This window comes from Phalaenopsis equestris, unplaced genomic scaffold (genome assembly GCF_001263595.1).
Source record: "Phalaenopsis equestris unplaced genomic scaffold, ASM126359v1 Scaffold000002, whole genome shotgun sequence".
Lineage (NCBI taxonomy): Eukaryota > Viridiplantae > Streptophyta > Magnoliopsida > Asparagales > Orchidaceae > Phalaenopsis > Phalaenopsis equestris.
This window is the reverse complement of record NW_018164444.1, coordinates 12375396-12381207: the sequence shown is the minus strand read 5'-3', so window position 1 is coordinate 12381207 and position 5812 is coordinate 12375396.

Here is a 5812-nt window from a genome sequence, read left to right as displayed (position 1 = left end):
CCGACGGGACACTTCCACTAATATGAGATGAAGCTTGAAACAGACGAACAAGCTGTGAGAAAGAAAAATGGGAGAGGGAGACGACAGTGGAGGCGGTGGCTAACATAATGTGGAGTTTTGAACATGAGAAGCACGGCAATTGAGAGAGACAAGCAGGCAAGCTGAGTGATTCAAGTGTGAGGGACAGCGTCGTAAGAGAATGTAGGCGAAGAGCAATGGTGAGTGTTTTGTGTCAATCAACGTATGTGGAGACGAAGCCAGTGGGAGACGGAAGTCACATGCAGGCCATGAGAAATCAATCCTCTCGTGTAGGAGAATCTAGCTGAATTCTTATATGAATGTATGGGTTTTAAATTTCAAACATAATTTTACATATTTAACATTTTTTAAACATTGAGATTAGATTTTATTAATTAATCTAAGAAGTTAGCAATTGGAAAATTTTTCGAATAGAAAGATTTGAAGGATTAGGAACTTTAACTTGCACAAAGGAAAAAAAAAAGAAGACTTGTGGTAATTTTTGACTTGTATTCCTTTAATTTGCATAAATATACAAGCTTATGATAATTTTAAATACGAAGTAAATTTCGAAGAATGACAAGGGAATGATCAAGGAAGAGATCTACTAGAGGTATATTTTGTTAAACACTGCTTAATTTTACTTCAACAAAAACTTATTAACTAAAAAGATCAAAAAATACTAAAATATTTTATAAAAGCAATATTGAAGTTATAAATTGAAATTTTAAAAATTCAATTGAAAATATTGAATTATTATTATTAATACCGAACTTTCCTTGGATGCAATAATTATTTTGGCACTTTTTAAAAATTCAATGGAAAATATTGAATTATTATTATTAATACCAAACTTTCCTTGGATGCAATAATTATTTTGGCACTTTAGGTCCTCGTGAAAGAAAAAAATGAAGATCATAAGAATATACAAGGAGAAAGTGTAAAAATTTTATTTATAAATTAGTAAACAAATTAAAACATAAATTTAAAACCACAATTATGTTTAAAGTGCTAAACTAAAGGAGGTGATTATTAATTACTACATTATAACGCAGGTTCAAAAGTTGATGCGAGAAATTATTTTATATTTGTACTAAATTCAGTTCTTTTATTTATAAAATGCATTCATGATTGCAGGAGTTAGACCATGATAGCCTGCACAAAAATAAATGAATATTCAAATTTTTAAAAATAACTGTATATTGCATTTACATTGAAAGTTTAACATATATTTTACTTATTTTAAAAGTAATACACATTGCATTTGGACTGAAAGTTTAACATATATTTCAATAATTGAAACATATTAAATGAAAATCAGATGAAATAAATATGAAAATAAATCACAACTGTCATCTTTTTATAGTAATAGTTGGAGATGCTGTTAAACTTGCACGTTAAACTTAAGATGGAAAAAGGCTTGAAAGTGGAATGAAAATGAATGCATCTTAATTGGTATAATATTTTAGATGGTGTTTCTGAAATGAAATCTTAAATAAAAAGTAATAAAAATTACATAAAATATTTAATCAAAGAAAATGCAAATATTTAGAAGTTTTGATGAAATGAAATTTTAATATTTAATCATTCATGATCAGCATGCATGTTAGAGCATATATATAAAAATTAATACACAACAAAACTGTAATTATTTACTAAGTTGTTGTATAACTTGATCTATCATTTATATATTTATTTCAGAAAAAAACTATTATGAATTAAATGACTGACAAAAGATAGTTTGTTTACAGGAGAAGAAGAACTAATGAAAATAAATATTCAGAAAAGCGTTGTATTTTGTGTTAAGTTTATTTATTAAAATAGTTATAGCAACTAAATATTGTTACTGATGGAATGATGTATTACAAATTTTATGATTTGATAGTGTTTTACTGTTTGGATGACTATTATTAATTGTTAGCATTACTAGAATAGTATAACTATCATAGATCACCTTTTTCCACCTTAAAAATTCTAAACTTCTAAGTCGAGTCATAACATCATATGCAAGTCAATAAAATAAAACTATTTTTATCTACAAGTTAGACTCCAACAAATTATAAAATGAGAACCAAAGTTTTATTGGTTCAACTCGAGACCTTTGTAGGACAAAGACTAAGCATAGCAGAATATGCTAGTTTATTAAGCTCCAGCTCAATTCCCTTGTTCGACTATACTGAAATAGGTCATCCTCATCACCATCAATGACTTTAACCTAACTATTTCATGTCAACAACATGAATCATCATATTCCATTTATTCATATTGAGAGTTGCCAAAATATATTCTTCATAAATCATTTTGATTATATTCCAAGTTCTCGTAGTTTTGCATGTCTTCCATTGCAATCCTTTGAGACTAATTTTATCTAATCATCTAACATGTACATTTACTACTTATCATTACACATGACCGAACAAAATATCTCTCAAACCATTCCTCTAATATAATAGTTATTTAATTAGTCCTTCCTATATTTCTATATCCAATTTAACATTCTCATTTGTACACGCTCAAACTATTAAGATCAATGCTCTAATAAATATAATATTATTGGACTCATTATAATTTTATAAAATTTATTTTCTAAGCCTCCCAAATAAATTCATATTTCAAAATATACTTAAGGAGCTTCATCATTTTAACCATCTAAACTTCATTTGAAACTGATCACAATTAGGTACCAAGTTATCATCTAATAAAAGGGATTGATAATTTTTAAAAACATGCCACTAAAATTAAAAAAAAAATTTACTTTCTATTTTGCTAATTCTAAGTTATCAATTTTTTTAACATTTTTCACTTAATTAAATAATTATATAATCAATTGATTGATAATTTTTAAAAACATGCCACCAAAATTTAAAAAAAAATTACTTTCTATTTGCTAATTCTAAGTTATCCATTTTTTAAACATTTTTCACTTAATTAAATAATTATATAATCAATTTAAAATTTTCATCTGCAAAAAATAGATACAAGGCACATCACTTTAAACATCATTTATAAGCATCTCCATAACCCATTAAAAATGATATGAACTCAATATTGATCATTGATATGTTATGCTAGTAAAATTGAGAGCTCTTTGGGAATTCCATGGCTGCTACTAATACTAGTTTGCTACATCATACATAACTTCAATAAATTTGATATGCATTTGACATAGTTTTCTACTTTAAAGAGTACTAAATAAATTCCCATTATACTCAATGATATGACCTTCCAAGATAAATAAAAATCAAATTAAAATCCTTATTTTGTCCTCCCCACAATCATTACAACAATAGATCTTTAGAACTTCCTGACATTAAAACAGTTTGATTCTCCAAACTAACATAATTTTCTAAGCCTATGTTCTGCTATTTATAACTTTGATTCATATATAACTGACATAATTCTGAACATACACTTTATTATTAAATAATACAACCAAAATACCTCTATTCCAAATATTTGATATCCTCTTGGCCTTCAAAATGTCGAATAAAGAAAGTATTAATTGAACCACTACAATATCCCTGCAGCTCATCAAATCTCATCTGTTAGTTTATCTGCAACCAAATCCGTACCTTTGTGCATCTTGAATCAATCTATAAAATGCCTCATTTTATTGTTCATTATTTTCAATCAAATAATTTATTCCTTAAAATCCTCATTTAATATTTTCTAAATAGCATTTTTAATCTTTCCTTAATTCCTTCATCTTTAACAAAGAACCTATTACATTTATTTTTGAGGTATCAAATTTGAGCAAAATCTCATTGCATTTTATATATTGCCTTCGATATTATAAATATCTCATTTTTCTCCTTCCTAATACCAAGCCCATTATATATATATATATATATATATATAATACAATAGCTTCTACTTTGCTCACCATACACTTTGCAAGAGTTCTTCCCATCTTGCAATCATGACAAAGCACATTAATTAAGTTGTTACCGATCTGATCTCAAGCCTATACAACCATAGCTCAATATTTGCTCATAGTCATTCTATCTGATGTCAATTTTAACCATGTATGGCTCATTAACTTTGATTCAAGCTCAATATTGGTCCAAATTCTATTATTTTTTATCTTCAAAGATATCCTTACTACATCATCCATCAGAACACTGGCACATAAAAATTCATGCACAAATACCTAGATGATTATATTCATTAATTCAATGCTTTATACAAAAATGCATATATGCATTCTGATCAAATCAAAGCTCGACTCAAAATTACACTTTGATCGATAAGCTAACTTCAGCCCATGCTTGATCAGAGCCAACAAGTAATCTCATTTTTGAACAATACTTACTCAATGAACCAAATTCACAGTTCTAATCAATAGTATTCATTTTTTGCCACCTTTTAAAAGCTGATTTATTTTTTCTTGATAGCCTTCTATACCCCCTTACACGACTAGCAAATCTTCTTATTAGTATATAACTTGACCATAAAATGTTATAAAACTACACTAAAAATCCTCTTATTGAAACAAATCAACTTATCCCAAATCATGTTAGCTTTGGCCAAACTAAACAGTTCCAACTTACCTCCCTTAGCATCCTATCTTTAAGGATGAACACTTCGTCACCTTTAAAGTTTCATTATCTTATTAAGGATAATTATTTTTCAAATATTTTTATACACTTGGAAACATACATCTATAGCAACCTATTTGTGAGGTCAAAGTCTTTCTAATAGTAATGTTACTACTATAGATTCATGAAAATACTTTCATATGCCATTATTCTAAAATTCATACACAACTACGAAAGAATAAATTATATGTTTATGTTTTTTTTAAATTACTAAGTTTACTTTAGAGAATATATAACTCAAGTTATAAAGCTGACTAGTCAAGTTACTCCAACAAATTATTTTCTTATCTGAAAAAACTGAGTGGGATTCACCACACCAGACAAATAGATTTCCAGGATAGGCCTTTTACGAATCATCAGATCAATTTTTTTAGTTGTCCAAATTTGTTGATTCTTGGTGAACAATATTGGAAAGAGTAAACATACCCAATCAAACTCAACTAACGACCAGGAATGCTCTTCTGAATGTCTAATATCAGATATTCAATGTAGCTAAGTGTTGGGAAAAATACATATATATGTGGACATCCAGAACAGTGCTTCGAGTGATCCGAAGGAAAATCTAGAATAGAACACAAAGTAAGAAAACACAAGAACACCAAGATTTAGCTTGAAAACCCGAGAACAGAAAAAAACCACAGAGCTACGCCACATCAAGAAATCCACTAAGAAGAAATGAGGAGAAACGTATAAAGTACACCACGCTCAAGCCTCTCTACAATTTGGAACACTCACACAAGAACACCAAGATTTAGCTTGGAAAAACCCGAGAATGGGAAAAAACCACAGAGCTATGCCACACCAAGAAATCCACTAAGAAGAAATGAGGAGAAACGTATAAAGTACACCACGCTCAAGCCTCTCTACAATTTGGAACACTCGAGTCGCTCCTCTCTTTTTCTCACAAGAGAAATCACAAAATATTTCTTTCAATGCACACATTCACCGCACTTCAGTGCAGTTGAGGAAATAAAGTCCCAAATTGTCAAAAATAATTTCTGGCATTGAGCGCCACCCCCGACCGATGGGTTTCCTCGTGCTCAGTTCAAGAATGATCGGAGCGTTGCTACACCCCTCCTAAGTGTAGGGTACTTGGGTTTGTTGGTCGCGGTTATGGAGGTTTCTAATGGGTGCATAGGTGGCCCCCACTAAGACTAAAGCAAAGCGCAAGTCCAGGTGTTGGGGCACACCGACTA